We start from the raw sequence: 16,598 nt of genomic DNA, 5'->3' as shown, positions 1-16,598 counted from the left end.
CCATCACTTATTATCTCCCCTCCTGTACACCAGGTGGTCACAAAGGATTATTGGCTCTTCTTTTTAAAAGCTGTGTTAGCACTTCTCCAAGATGGTTCCCATCCATCAACATGCAATTCTCTCCCCGTCCCAAGTCCCACTCATCTGCCTTTAATTGCCTCACCCACTTGCATTTTAAAAAAATCACTTCTTCACCTAGTTCATTATGAGACACTGAATATATAAGCAAATCATGGCCAGACTACATATAAAACTAGAACTCTCACCCACAACCTATAGCAACTTGCCCAGGAAATCAACCCCTTATCTACAATAAATATCCCAGGAAGCCAGCCTAGTGTAAGTCAGACTTGTAAGAAACCAAACTTTCATCTCTAGTAACGCCCCAGGAAGCTAAACAATAACTTCTGAAACAACTGTCTCCCCATGGCCAGGACTTGCTTCATAACTGACAGCTTCTTTAATTTTTGTCCAGCTTTTAATTTAGGACCAGGCAGAGAAAGCCAAATATGTATCCCTACCCAATCACATAGGATGTCCTACTTCTGGTTAACTGCGTCCTGCCTTTACTCCGGCAGTCCCCTTCAGGACACTCCCGAAGCCTTGCCTCTCCTCTGCCTGCCTTTGAGTCTCTCCAAATGTTAAGTGCTGGGGGCTGACTCCCCCTCTGTAGCAATAACTAACCTGTGCTCGTTCTCGTCGGGCTGGTCTTCACTTACTCCCACAATGAGTAAACTGTTAAAATAAACACACCAGAACTATTGTGTGGTTGGCCCCTCTTTTTTCTATAGTCAACGAAATGCCCATTTATTGCTTTTCATTGTTGGATCAGTTCCCTAACCTGCATAGAAAGTGATTAATCTCTACACTGGCCCAAAGAGAAACGGCTACTGTAGGAGCCCCTGGCCCATGTTGCTGAGTTTTATACACACCCTGCTATAATTATATATTATAATGAATGTTGTCTGTTTACTGGTTGATAGCAGTTTGAAGTTATTTAGCTTGAGGTTAGCATTTTACTTTATTAGAACCACTTAGTAATTTACCTGAAAGGCTAAGACAATATGTCATATTTCCAGCTTGTAACAGCGATGTATGTTCTTCTTGGCAGAAGGCACAAACCCAGCAGTAAGCCTTCTTCAGTCCCTTAAGCTGCCTCTTGGCCAGCCTCCTCAGGGCTTATCCCCTGAAGTCCCAGATCTCAATTTTCCAAGACTTCCAGGAACCCCGAGTAAGCAATAGGAGTTTGAACAGTCTGCTAACCTGGTAGAATTATCCCGGTAGGAACTTGTGGTTTCAAATGAATTATTTTACCCTAAAGCAGAGTTCTCAAAAGCTTCAGTGACTTTCCCCACTGATGCAGAATGACGTCCAGATTTGTGAGCCTACCAACCAACTTGGGCCCACTTTCCAGCCACTATTCTCCTCCCAGGATCCTGTGCTCCAAGAAGGCTGAACAACCTCTGCCCAGTCCTTGCCTCCGACCTGTTCTCCTGGTTTCTCCTGCTCAAGATGCCCTTCTCCCCACCTCGTCGGAGGAGGTGGCCACACCTCCCATTCTCCAGGTCCTGTGTCGGCCGTGGGAGGCACACAGTGTGGGCGGTCAGTCTGTGCTTTGTTATTTCCCAGTTGGGGGATGCTGGTCATGCCCATCCACCTTTCTGAGTCTGTTTCATCATCTGTAAACCAGGTTTAATAATAATTACCAAATAGGTCTGAGGATTTAAAGAGAAAAATGTTTACTAAAACATTCCCGGCATAATGTTCTCTTTTTTGACATGCGTGGTTACCCAGGCATTTGCCTTGTGATAATTCATTGAACTGTATATTTACGCTTGTGCAGTTCTCTGTGTGTGTTGACGTTAATGAAAAAGTTAGAAACAACTGTCCAGTCCAGCTTAGCAGAGTCTTAATGAATCTTCTTTCTCTTGCCTGCCGGAAGGCAGATGACCCAGAGGTGGGCTGGATGGTTAAGGCAGGAGTGGCAGATCAAGATTTGATTTACAAGAGTCTAAGTGAGCTGTGTTGAAGGACTGAGAACAATTAGATAAAACTTAATAGGAGTCAATAGGCAGGAGGCTCAAAAGGGGGAAAAATGCAGTAATGAGCGGGAGACATTGTTTAAGGGGAATTATTATGAAAAAGCTCAGAAATTTTATCTGACTGCAAACTTGATGCAAGTCCACAATCTGTCTTGACCACTAAGTTCTCTGGCCCTCTACAAAACAAACAAGCAAACAAAAACAAAACCGATCAGAACAAAACAGAAATCTCAATACAATGTCAGGTTTTAGTAATACTCAAATCCCAGGAGGCAAATGAACCCATTGATTTCTGTGTCTGTCAGTACACACTTCTGTTGTGAGTGTTTGGTCATGGAAGCCTCTTCTTAATATGGGCCTGACCAGAGATTTTCAACTGGCGCGCCGCAAGGAATTTTAAAACGTGCAATACCTGACTATGTAGTCAGGGGCACTGACCTTTTTTCCCTTAGATTGGCAAATTAAAAAAAAAAAAGAAATGACAACAGCCAACACAATAATAGCCATCTGGTATGAATGAATCAAGAGTATACCTTTTTTTTTTTTTTTTTGCCAGAGCAGCAGAAAATGTAATATAGTTTTTGGTGTGCTGCAGAATTTTAGCAATTAATTTCTGTGTGCCATGAGATGAAAAAGGTTGAAAATCGCTGGCCTAGAACACTGACCAGGTACAGAGTTCAGTGGCTAGGGTCCTAGGAGGGACTTAAAACCATGTCATGTGAAGTTCTGGAGAATTCAGCCTAAATTATTTGGAGGCTGACTGGGGGGCCTTCATATACACAAAAGGATTTTGTCAAGGGTGATTAAATTTATTCTATGTAGGTTCCTAAGGGAAAACTGGAATCAATAGGAAAAAGTCCGGAGAGGCAGATCTTACTAAGGCATGAGGTGTCCTGTAACTGGGGCAACCTGAAAATAGAATGGATTGTCTGCTCATCAGTGCCTGTATTTAAGTGACAGTTCTATAGTTATGCAACATGGCCACCGTAGATTATATTTTTATTTTGGGTAGGATGATGGATTATATGCCTTCTGTTATGTGTTGTTTGACTGTGTCTTCCCAAAAGATATTTTGAAGTCCCAACCCCTGGTACTTGTGAATATGACCTTTTCTGGAAATATGTTCTTTGCAGATGTAATCAAATTAACACAAGGGCATTAGCGTGAACCATGATCTGTTGGTTCCAGTGACTGACGTCCTTCCAAGAAAAGACACAGTGGCAGACAAGGAGAATGCCGTGTGAAGACACAAATGCTTAGAGGGAAGGAAGCCATGGGATGGCGAAGGCAGAGACGGAAGCTAAGCAGCTTCAAGCCAAGGACTGCCAGGCGACAACCAGAAGCTGGGAGACAGAGCGTGGCTCTGCCTAGATCTCAAATTCTAGCCTTCACAACTGCGAGAGAATACAATTCATTATTTGAAGCACCTGGGTTTTTGTTGGGACAGCGGCCCTTGGTAGCTTAAGACACCTTCCCAAATCCATTCCCATTCACAGCCTCTGAATACTTCTCGCCCAATAGCAACAATGCAGGTAGGCCTGCCTTCCGGGCCTTATGTCTGTACAGAGTCTCATCCCCCACCCCTCCTGGCCTAGGTGCCTCCCAGCTGTGCCCATGGCTGCTAAACCCTGGTTCTCTGAGCCACAACTCTTCTTTCCTGCCCAGTCCCACTTTCAGGCCTGGTAGAACCCAAGGCTGAGGGTTTGGGAGTTCTGGGAGGCCGAGGGCCAAGGTCAGGGAACTACCATAGCTCTATGTTGCTTACGGTAGAAATCCATAGACTCTGGGAGCTCTAGCCTGGGATATATGGGGAAAGGCACTCCAAGATGAAAATAGCTCACCTCCAAATGAACTTTGGGAACAGGGTCATCTGCGAGTTCAGGGGCAGCCTGCGTTTGATGCTCAGGCCCAGGATGTAGATAAGGTTATAACACAGCAGTGTACTGTAACAACCGACAGCCCAGAAACATGCTGAAAGGGCTCACAAAGCAACTCATTTTTCCTCCCACTGAAACTCAGGGGTGTCCTCTGAGGACTCTCGCTGTGATACGGGAATGATTTGCTGTTCAGAAAACTGTAGGTTCTCACACAAGTCCAGCCAATCACGAGCAGAGCTTCTCTGGGGGCCTGAACCCCTCGGACCTGCACCAGGACGGTGAGTGCAACTTGGTCCTTTCTCTGACCTCCTTAAAGGGACAGCAAGGACTTGAGTCATTGGATCCTGCCAACCCACTGTCCTTGACCTAGTGTGAGCTCCAGCATGCTGCTCCCCTGTACCCCACCCAGGCCACACAGCTTGACTTTATCACTCTACATATTGGGGTTCCACATAAGATTGTATTTTAAAAGGGAATCCACAGCTAATATGTGTGTGTGTGTGTGTGCACCAATTTGAAACCACTCCGAGTGGTCTGGAAGAACACTGCAGTGCCGCCCCCCAGCCCCCCCCCTGCCCCCCAACCCACACCAAACCAGAACCTGTGATGTTGCCTTATTTGGAAAAAGGGTCCTGACTGATGTAGTTAAGAATCTTAATCAGAGATCATCCTGGATTATCCAGGTGGGCTCTAATCCAGTGACAAGTGTCCTTAAAAAAGGCAAGAGAAGGTACAGATAACGGAGAGAAGAGGAGGAAGCCATGCGGAGATAGAGGCAGGTATACAGGTGTGCGGCCACAAGCCAAGGAATGCCTGGCCCCCAGAATCTGAGAGAGACGAGAAATGGATTCTCCCCGAGCGCCTTCAGAGGGTGTGTGGCCTTGCTGAGCCCTTGATGTCAGACTTATGGCTCCCAAACTGAGAGGATAAATGTCTGCTGTTTTAAGCGAGCAAGTTTAGGAAACCAGCAGAACCATCACGAGGCCTTTGAGTGTACCTGAGAGAGGGGACGTGAGCCTTACACAGGTCTGCTGAATCCTGCGGACCCCCCAGCCTTGGACCTGCGCCCCGTCTGCGTGCACCAATGACCTCAGCGCTGTGCTAAAAGAAACATTATAATCCTACATCTGGGAGCCTATCCTGAGGAAAGAACTAAGAAAACATGCAAGGATTGAACTCTAAATATGTTCATCATAGTGCTGTTTGAAATAAACGAAAGTTGGAAACAATCTGAACGTCTCACCATAGGGGATCAATTAAATAAAGCATGGTGCAGCCGTAGAAAAGAATCCTGTGCAGCTATTAAAATAGCATCACAGAAACCTAACTATTGATGTGGAAAGATGTTACCAATTTGCCTGTATAAAAATACATTATGGTATGATCTCATTAGTAAGAAACACATAAGTTTTGAGGAAAGCATCCTAGGAACTTGTTTGGAAACAAGGATTTTGGAAGAATGCACTAACCCTTCTGCTTCTAGACCCAAGTCTCCAGGCCGCTGCGCTAACCTACAGGCCCTGGACTTGGGATGTGAACGGAAACGTCCAACCAGATTTCCAGCCCCCAGCCAGCCCTGCTCCCTTCAGACAGGCCAGCCCACCCCCTACCCCCCCCACCCCGCCCCCTGCAATCCAAGTTGGAATGAGGTGATTTCTTAATCTATCCTGTTGCTACTGTTTCTCCTAACAGGAATTTTGTACAATTTGATGATTTTTATATACCGACCAAAAGTCCACTTTCTTGCCTAAAGTGTTCCTCTCCCTATAGAGGTTACTTGTACCACTGAATGTGTAAATGCATATAGATAGAATATTTAATGGCGAGATTTATTTATTTTTATTTATTTTTTTACTATCTTTTTAAATTTATTTTTTATTGCCGTTCTATTACAGTTGTCCCCTTTTTCCCCCTTTGCTCTCCCCTGCTCCTCCCACCCCCACCCCACAGTCCATCCCCGTTTAGTTGCCCATGTCCATGGGTCATTTATATTAGTTCCTTGACTAGACCCTTCCCCTCATTTCCCCCCTTTTCCACCTCCCCCTCCCCTAATGGTGAGATTTAAATGTAAGTACATAAAATGTGAAAACTGAATACTACCTCCCCTCAAAAAAAACAAAAACCCCCCAACAACCCATAAGTACATGTATAAATACATAGAAATACCTGGAAGGAAATGCCAACAGGAGTTTTCCTTAAGAGAATGAGGGTTTTAGGTTCATTTCCTTCTTCAGGTTCATCATGTTGTATAATAATAGTGAAAGTAATAACAATAATAATTGGAAAAAGTAATGAAGACATTTTATTTGGGGGAAGATTAAAATCTGAAACTTGTCATCAGCTACATGGTGGGGAGTGCCGTTTTGCCACAGAGAGAATTTAGGGAGATGGGTCTGGGAAGGTGTTAGTATGATGTTGGGCGTTGAAGTGCCAGGAGAAAGCTAGAAAGCAGGGGAATGCTAAATTAGACCCCTGCAGGACTTGTCAGAGCCTTTACATGCCAATGGCATTGCACATCGCCACTCCGTGGACAAGGTCACAATATGTTTCAAGCTCATTGGATCACTGAGCTTGAAACGGATGATAGTACTTCTGCTCTGAGAAACCCAGTGGGGAAACATTGGAATACTATTTCACGAAAAGCAGCTCAGTTAAGTGGAGAGCAAAACTACCCAGACACAAAAATGGGGAGGAACGTTTTCAGTTTATAATACATTGCTGAGAAGGACTGGCTGCTCCCCATGGGCCGTAAACTGAACACAAGCAGCAGTGTGCTACAACGATATTCAAGGTCTGGCTCGTAAGAACAGGGAACCTGGAGCAGATGAGACATTCGTGGCCACTTGTATTTGAGAAAGACTGCAGACATTCTCGAGAGGGTCCTGAGATAGTGGCAATCCACAATTATAAGAGGTGATTCTAGTGGGAGAAAGGTGGACAGGGTGTAGGGGAGCAATGGGGGAAAAGCTGAGACAACTGTAATAGAAAAACAATAAAGAAATTAGAGAAAGAAAAAAAAAAAACAAAAACAAGTGATTCTACTCTAGGAGAAGGAGAGAGAAAACGAATGCAAATATTGACAGGCTTTAGCTGAACATGATCTAACATAAAGAAATCCGCTGGCAAATATCGTCCTGTGCCAGCCGGTGGGGAGAAACCCAGCCCTTTCCCGAACCCAGAGGCAGCGTTTAGCTCTGCATGGAGGGAGCCCTGGCCAGACCGCTGCCCCCTCCCAGGGTGACTTAGCCGGTTTTCCCTTTCCTGACCAAACCGACGACAGTACTGCATTTGACTTTTGTTTTCCCTCTCTTTTTTCCTCCTTAATTCTTTTCTTCTCCCCCCAGAATGAGCCTCTAGGAACCCGGAGGCCTGAATTCCATTTGCGGGTCTGCCACAGGCCCTCGCGGGTAGAGGGCAGGGGGCTGGGTGTCCACTCCGGGCCAGTACAGGATGCAGGAGGACCTTGATGGAAAGGAATGTGAGGGGACATCCTGCATTGGTAGGACACTCCTGGCTTTTTGCTTCCTGCCCCACCCCCACCCCGCCTGGTCCAGTCCTTCCTCCCTTCTTCCTGTTGTTCTTTCCTCCTCTCCTTCCCTCCTTTTTCTCAGTCCAGGGCTTTGTGAAGGTGCTGTTGCAGTTTTTTATGGCTCTTAACTTTGTGTTCTCTCCCAGTCTCCAGAGCTGATGTCCAGTTCTGCCCCTGGAGACCCAGGGCAGCCCCCAAGGGGCCCACGGGGGTCTGTCCTTCTGCAGCCCCAACCCCAGAGCAAAGCTGCCGCCCTGCCTACTCCTCCATCCCACTCAGACTTGCTCTCAGCCATTGATTTCCGTACCTTGGTGAGGGAGAGTCACCTGGGAGGCTTGTTAACCCAGCACGTCCCCCGCTGTTGGGGTGGGGAGGGCTAGGTTAGGGTGACTCTCCACTAAAAATCCACGCAAAAACAAAACACCCACGTGATAAGTGATGCAGAACCACAGAAAGCATCTGGTCAGTTACATGTGGACACAGCTGGAACCCAGCCCTGGTCTGATCTAAATCCTATTTATCTCATCATCTTAATATTTCTCAGGTGTGTCGTCTTCATTTTCAATGCAGCTGGGAGGACAACACCCAAATTCTTTGTCACTAATATGTAGCTAGTATGTCTGTAGAACTGATTGTCCAAATTGGGATACTTCAGTGAGTGACAGGGACACTTTTCGTAATTACGCTGACAAATAGGGGTTACCCTGCCAAGCTGGATGTACACTCTCTCCGCGTAAAAGCCCTCTCTGATCTGGCCCTCCTTACCTCTCCAGGCCCCTATGCAGACTCTCCTCCTGGGGTCCCCAGTGCAGCTACTATCAGAGACTCCAGGCTTCCTGCTCTACTAGAAATTCCTTAATGCGCCTTGCTCTCTCTCTTAAATCCAGAGCCTTGATCACCCTGTTCTCTCCGCCACCTGCACACAGCTCAGTCCCTTCAGTCAGGCCTCAACTGAGATGTTACTTCCTTGGGACGCCTTCCCTGACCCCACTGCCCCACTCTCCCCCCGAGACTGGGTCAGGTCACCCCAGGGAGTCCCAAAGTGCTGCGCTCTACACACTGTACTGTGGCCACACTTCCTTGTGAATGTGTTTTTCCAGGAGGATGGGCACTCATTTAGGGCAGGTCTACAGTTGTTCTCTGCAGTGCAGACCGTCCTGACGTATGAGGGTGGGAAACTGACACACATTCAGAGAAACTGCAGGTGTTTAATTTTTTATCTTTTCTGGTCTAGCAATAGGCAGTTGCAGACCCTCGCGATGCTGGGCTGTGGCTGGGAGCCACAGCTCCATGTCAGCCCTGCGACCGTGAGTGAACAACCCACACTTCACAGTGCGCTGTGCTGCCAGAGCGCTGGACATTGTGCTTTATGCTGACACAGCCTATTGTGTCTACAAAACGCTAATGTGTCTCCTGCTCCTGCTGAGAAGAAGAAGAGGAAGGCAATTACACATTTAGGTCTAATTTGTCCATTAAGAGGCCATGACAATCACTCAACAGAAGTTTGTCTCCTATACCAAGGGACACAATACTATTAACAATTCCACAGAGTTCCTTTAACAAATGTTTAATGCGCATGCAATACCAGGTATCCTTCTGAGTGCTGGCACACAGGTAAAGAAGATCCTGTCCTGCCCTGGCTGGTGTGGCTCAGGGGATGGAGTGCCGACCTGTGAACCAAAGGGTCGCCAGTTCGATTCCCAGTCGGGGCCCATGCCTGGGTTACAGGTCAGTTCCCTGGTTGGCGACATGTGAGAGGCAACCACACGTTGATATTTCTCTTTCTCTCTTTCTCCCTCCCTTCTTCTCTCTCTTAAAATAAATAAAATATTACAGAAAAAGAAGGTCCTGTCCTCACCCAGCTCCCTCTGCAGTCAGAGCACTTCTCTCAAAGGCACTTGTGCTTCCTGCAGCATCTGCCTATAGCAGCCTTTTCTCCAGCTTTACTTTCTAGATTAAAGTGGAGTGACGTTAGACACCTTGCGAGTGTTAACCGCTCTCTGCGTGTTGGTACAACAAGTTCTACGGAAACAAAGAAGACAAGACTTGGAAGGAGCTATGTGAGCGAGCCCGGTGGCTCTGTTGCCTCACTAGGTCAGGCCCTGACTCGTGCTGGACAAGTTGTTTCAACTCTCTGCACTCCATCCAGGTTCTGCATCGGTGAAATGGGGATGCATAACTCTGCTCGGTACATGGTCCGTGCTCAGTAAATATCACACCAAGGGAGAGTCTGGTGCATGGGCTGCATCTCTAGCTGGGGACCTGCAGGGCAGGGTCCCAGCAGGAGGGGGGCGGGCCCATCAGGAGCATGTGCAGTGCAGGGTGTTGGCTAATCATGTAGCTCCTTCCTGCTGTTGTAGAGAAACATCTGGAAGGTTAGGGCCAGCTGGAAACAGCTTTAGGTTTGGGCAGCAGCCACTCCCAAGTTTTGTCCCAACCAGAACAACCTTGGCACTCAACTTGGGACAAAGTAAATAGAAATACAGCAGAGCCCTGGCTGGTGTGGATCAGTGAACTGAGCACTGTCCTGTGAACTGAAAGGTCACCAGTTCGATTCCTGGTCAGGGCACATGCCTGGGCTGTGGGCCAGGTTCCTGGTTGGGGGCATGTGAGAGGGAACCAATCGATGTTTGATGTTTCTCACACACATCGATGTTTCTTTCCCTCTCTCTGAAGATAAATAAATAAAACCAAAAAAAAAAAAAAAAGAGCCGAAGAGGCTGGGGATCCTGGGGAGAGCAACAGAGAATGCTGAGGACCCTCTTCATTTGAGATATTTCAGACGTGAAAGGAACCTGGTGTCAAATGTTTTGCAGGGGGCTCTGATGTTACCTGCCAATCACTGTCAATCAATAGTTGCTGATTGATTAGCCGTGCTTTGTGCACATTCCTTTCATACAGAGAACAAGAATATTTTTGACAGAAGTGCCGTTCAGAGGATGAGCAAATAGAGAATACCACTGTTTGAGTTGAATTTGATTTTTTTCAATTATAGTTGATATGCAATATTATATTAGCTTCAGGACATTTCTATAACGTATAAAGTGATCATCCTTCTGAATAACACCATCCAGTTATTACAAATTATTGACTGTATTTTCTCTGCTGTACTTTATATCCCCATGACTATTTAAACATTTTTAATATTGATTTTAGAGACAGGAAGGCGGAGAGAGGGAGGGAGGGAGAGAGAGAGAGAGAGAGAGAGAGAGAGGAACATCGGCCTGATATTCTACCCATTTATGCACTCATTGGTCAATTCTTTCATGTGCCTTGACCAGGGATCGAACCCACAACCCTGGCGCATTGACACAATGCTCTAACCAACTGAATGAACTACCGGGCCAGGGTCCCTATAACTATTTTTATAACTGGAAATTTGCATTTCTTAATCCCTCCCCTTTTTACACTCATCCCCCCAACTGCCCTTCCATTTGGCAACCACCAAAATGTTCCCTGTATCCCAACTTGATGTTAATTAAGTATAATTTAACCTGCACGCGTGCTAACGAGAGGACCTTTTCAGTTGATGAGGCACATTCGCGAGGTGCCAAGTGAGGGCTGTGATCAAAGGCAGACGAGAACCCTGAGCACCTTGCGAGTGTTTCTGACTTGTAAAACCCCTCTGACCTGAGAGCATCTTCCACCTGAGGATCTGCCGGGACCCTCCTCCCCACGAGGACAGTGGCCAGTTTTTAAGGGAGTGTGCATCTTCGTCTCCCCTCTAGGTCCCTGGAGGGCCGCCTCTGCTAGGCGCTGTACGAGGCAGTGGGGGCACAGCCCTGAGCTGGGAGGGGACTGCCCCAGGCTTCTTGGCCCTCCCCTTCTTAGGCTGGGAGAGATGAGAATTAGTAACCACTGCACCAGTATGGCAGACCTGGGCCTCTGTTCTCCTGGTCGCATTCTCCCCTAAGAGACAGCTGGCGGGGAGAGCTGGGGAGCAATGCCCGGGGGTGGAGCTGCTGGGGAAGAGGCTGGTGAGAAAACTCAAGGGGCTTCTGCCCACCCCTTCTCACCTGGAGGGTGTGGGACCCGGAGGGGGGTGTGTGTGTCCGGGGCCCCGTAAAACTCTTCCTTTCCTTGGTTGACACTCCTCACTGTTTCCCCTGCAGCCCGGATGTTATTCCTGTGGAAGCCTTTCCTGCCTGTCCAGGTCTGGGCTGGCCGTCCTGCCTGAGGCCCCCTCGCAGTCCTTAGCACACGGTGCTGTCATTGTCAGCTTCCCACTTGCCTGCTGGATTCCTGACATCCATGAGGCAACTTAGCATTTGACAGTCACTCATTAAATATCAATCCCATGAGAAGAAGGAAGAGGCCTTGGCTGCTGTGGCTCAGTGGATGGAGTGTCGACCTGCGAGCCAAGTATCGCTGGTTCGATTCCCAGTCAGGGCACATGACTAGGTTGCACGTCAGGTCCCCAGTTGGGGGCGTGAGTGAGAGGCAACCGCACATTGATGTTTCTCTCTCTCTCTTTCTCCTTTCCCCTCTCTCTACAAATAAAACAAACAAACAAATAAATAATTTTTTAAAAAAAAGAAGAAGGAAGAAAGGAGGAGGAGAGGTGGAGGTGGACGAGGAGGAGACTAAAAGTAAGGGCTGAAACTTGGGACCCCATTTTGTTCTCCCTGTCATCACTGCGCTGCCAATGAACCGCTCTGGTTACCTAAAGCATGTTGTTGGGCTGGAAGATCTGCACTCTTTTCTCAGCTTTCCCATCAATTTTCCATTTGACTTTGGACCATATAATCTCTGGAGCTCCGAATTTTCAACGTTCAGTTGAAGATGATACTAGGAATTCACATGTGTGTGTTGAAGTTTAAATAAGATATGTATAAAATAACTATAAAAAATCAGTGTGTTATAAACAGCAAGAAAGAAAATTTGCATGTAAGTATAGAATTAAGGGAACTTTATAAAAGACTTCGTAAGTCAAATTGGCAGCTCAGGGTAGAAGTTATAGCTGCCCCACAGGGGGTCTGGCCAAGTGCACTTGTTCTTACCCCAGTTCTCACGGGCATGCACTTTTAACACCATGTTACAGGAATAATGTCATAAGAAGAAAAACATGAACACAGATTACAGGATATCAACCACACATACCCATCTGGAGCTAGAAGACCTTTGACATCGATGGTGAAATGATTTTCTGCTTCCATCCTGTCCTTTGCTCCACACCTTCCCCTCTCCACTAAAACTCCAGCCTCTCCTGGTTCCTAGCTCAACCCGCTCTCTGTGGATGACGGGTCTTGTCCCCTGCCTCATAGAGAAGGCAGGCAGAAGAGCAGGGTTTTTGCAGCTTCGTGTCCCCCACCTGCACCGCACCACGTACTTGTCCATCTCCACGTTCATCCTCCCCTCCGGACTGGAGGAAGAGGTTTTGTCTCCCCTGCACTATCCTAATTCTTCCACCTGTTTGGAATCTTTCTCTGTTTTCTGTAATCTTCACTCTATGAAATAATGCTTTTCCTGCATCTGTAGCCTCTCCTTCTCTCCCTGATGCTTCCACTCAGACGACTGAAGGAATCCCTCCCCCGCTCTGATTATTGCTCTTTTTTTTGTCTCTTTCCCTTGGGAGTCAAGCTTTTGGGAAGAGTGGTTTGCACCTTTGGCCTTTGCCTCTTTATCTTCCATGCCTTTTACTTCCTCCTTAACCCGGGATAATCTGCTTTCTTTTCCCATGACTCCACAGAAGTTGCTCTCACTAATGTCAAGTCACACTGGAACAGGGTGGTGTCCTTATAAGAAGAGGAAAAGGGACACAAAGACATGCAGGGAGAGCACCAAGTAACAACGGAGGCAGAAGTTGGGGTGATACAGCTTCAAGCCAAGCAGCGTCCAGGATTGCTGACATCACCAGAAGCTAAAGGAGGCAAAGGAATCTCCCTTCAAGACTTGGGAGAGAGAGCGTGGCCTGCCACATCATGATTTCCAACTTTTAGCCTCCAGAAATCACTGCGTCAGTAGGACCAGGGTCTCTCTGAAGGTTCCGGGGGTGGGGGTGATCCTTCTTTGCCTCTTCCTAGCCTTGGTGGTTGCTGGCAATCCTTGGTGTTCCTTGGCTTATAGATATATCATTACTCCAATACAGTCGTTGTCGTCTTTGTCACATGGTGTTCTCTCTTGTGTCTGTGCCCAAATTTCCCTCTTCTCATGAGGACACCAGTCATATTGGATTAGAGATCACCCTAATCCAGCAAGACTGCCTCTCAACTTGCTTACACCTGCAGAGACCTTATTTCCAGGTGAATGTTAACTTGGGGGAGACCCTATTCAGCTCAATACTGTGAATTTTTACTGCACATTATTATTATTTTTTAATATTTTATTTACTTATTTTTAGAGAGAGGAGAAGGGAGGAAGAAAGAGAGGGGAATAAACATCGATATGAGAGAAACATCAATCAGTTGCCTCTTGTACCTGCCCCAAGCGGGGACCGAACCCACAACCCAGGCATGTGCCCTGAGCCAGAATTGAACTGGTGACCCTTTGCTTTGTGGGATGAAGCCCAGCCAACTGAGCCACACTGGTCAGGGCTTGTATCTTTTGAATTTTGCTTTTTAAATGCATTACCAGCCACTGGCTAGGTACTTGATGCCTATTTGATGCATATGTTTTGACCTTATTTGATTACAGAAGAGTTAACATCCTTTAAGCAAAGCACAGTATCAACAGCCAGGTATTTGGCTCCAGTACTGCCTCCCCTTCTCTTTGAGCCATGGTTGCAGTAATTCTGGGGGCTGTAACCCCCTAAGAGCAGGGCAACTCTTCTTTCCTTACCAGTGCATGACCTGGCTCTCAGTAAATGCTTTTTAAAGAATGGATACATGGATGAGATGGGATGAATATTTTCTTTAGAGTTAAATGGCCTTCTGAAAATCATTTTGAGCACTGGCATATTTATGCATGAAGACTGGTAAATGCAAAAGATAACTTACATGTATATATGTTTTATACACTCACAGATCCTTTTTGTAGTTGACTTACTCCGATCCTCAGACATCCTGGAGAGAGAAGCTGAGCCCCAAAGAAATAAAGTTTCGTGTTCAAGTTTATGGGGCTAGGAATTGGTTGGTTAGGGCCTGAATTTCTTTGCTACTGTTGGGCTCTGAGTCTTTTTTCTGCTTTCAACACACGGATTTGGATGAAACACAATCCTTCTGCTTCGTTTTGCAGGAAAGAAATTTCAGTGAGGAAGAAAAGATCATATTTCTCTTTGAAAATGACAGAAAGATACACTCAAAGACAAGAAAGTAAAATTCCAATTTGCTAGGAGAAAAGTCAAATGAAGGGTGTTTTTCTAAGCTAAAAGCTAACATTGAAATCTCTAAATACTAAACATTTAATGTTTAAAGCAGTTGCTTAAAAAAATTGGCCCTGAGCTGCTGAGACTGGATTATCCCCAATTATTATTATTCACCAGGTTTAAGCATTTATAGTTCTCTATTTTCTACTTATGACTCACTATCATCATTGGTAACATTTTCTGTGAAACTCCAAATACAAATAAGCTTTTTCATCTGATGGTCTATATCAGTGATTTTCAACCTCTTTTATCTCATGGCACACATAAACTAATTGCTAAAATTCTGTGGCACAACAAAAATTTACCACATTTTTTGCCAATCCCACAAAAAATGAGATATAATTTTGATTCATTCATACGAGACAGCTATGGTTGTGTTGGCTATTTTACTTGACAGTGTAAGAGAAAAGAGGTAGTCCTCCTCACTATGGAGTCAGGTATTGCATGTTTTAAAAATTCTTGCATCATCCTGGTTGAAAATCGCTGGTCTATATCAAGGCTTTGCACACTGTGATCTATGGCCTGTTTTTGTATGGCCTGAGAGCTAAGAATGGTTATTACATTTATAAGGGTTGTAATAAAAACAAAGAATATGTGACAGAGATAGTGTGTGGCTTGCAAAGCCCACGTTTACAGAAAAATTTGCTGAGCCCTGATACATATACATTTCAGTCGTGAGACACTACATTACGGAATTATGTATGTATGTGTGAGTATGTATGTATTTACCTATCACCTCTCTGTTCCTGTCCTCATCCCACAAAATGTTCTATTAAAGCAGATGAAGACCCAAAGGTTCTATGAATCTTCTGCAAAATAAGCTTCTTCAGCTGGATAGTCACAGTGTCTATGGTTGATAGAGAGAACACAGGATTGAACCATCGTTGTGTTCAGTGGAAGATTAGAAATGATGAGAGGCACACAGGACAAAAGCCGACATGGAAGAGTAACCTCGGCTAAGACAGGTAATTTACAATGTATACAGAACTTCATATTTGTCAAGTGTATTTTAATTCCCTTTTATCAGTCTTCCTATATCTCCTTGATGGTCTGTGTTATATTAATTACAGAAAAATCAATGAAAAAATAATGGTCTAAGTCGATGCTAAGCAGTGATCTGTCAATCTAAAATTTGTTTTCTGGGGCTATGTGGATACAGATTTTAAACATTCCTGCTTTTTCCTAGAGGTGATTGAATTGTATTCTAATAGCCATCACTGTTACGATGTCTTCCTCTGAGATTTGAAAGTGGTCCTTAAGCTCTCAGGACCCTTCAATTAAAGTGGAGATTCAAGAGATGGGAAGAGAGAATGGCAGAACTGGGCGGAAGCGCAAACAGAAAAGATGAGTTTTGTTCCAGACCTGGGCCTTGTACATTTGCTTCGCTCAAAGAACACAGAAAGCGTGGTTTATGTAGGGGGTTTGGGGGTTAGGGGGTGGAAGAAAGCGGAGAAGAAAGGGAGTAGGAGGGAAACAACAGCCAGGCATGCCCACTTTCTAAAGTTAAGCTTTTATCAGTTCACTTCTATGAAAGAACTACATCAGTTCAGATAGTCCAGACTTAGGATGCTTTGACTTAATGATTTTTCAACTTTATGATGGTGCAAAAGTGATATGCATTCAGTAGAAACCGAGTACACTAAGCTATGATGTTGGTAGGTTAGGTGCATTAAATGCATTTTTGACTTTTGATATTTTCAACTTATGATGGACTTATTAGAAGTTACTCTATCTTAAGCAGAGACACATCTGTACTATTTTTGCTAATTGAAAAATTCAGACATCGAAATTACAACTAAACTACAGAACAACCATCATTTAGAACCACCTGAAATCTAGCTGAACAG

Source organism: Furipterus horrens, unplaced genomic scaffold (assembly GCF_987537825.1).
Source record: "Furipterus horrens unplaced genomic scaffold, mFurHor1.1.pri manual_scaffold_6, whole genome shotgun sequence".
Taxonomy (NCBI): Eukaryota; Metazoa; Chordata; class Mammalia; order Chiroptera; family Furipteridae; genus Furipterus; species Furipterus horrens.
This window is presented reverse-complemented; position numbering follows the sequence as displayed.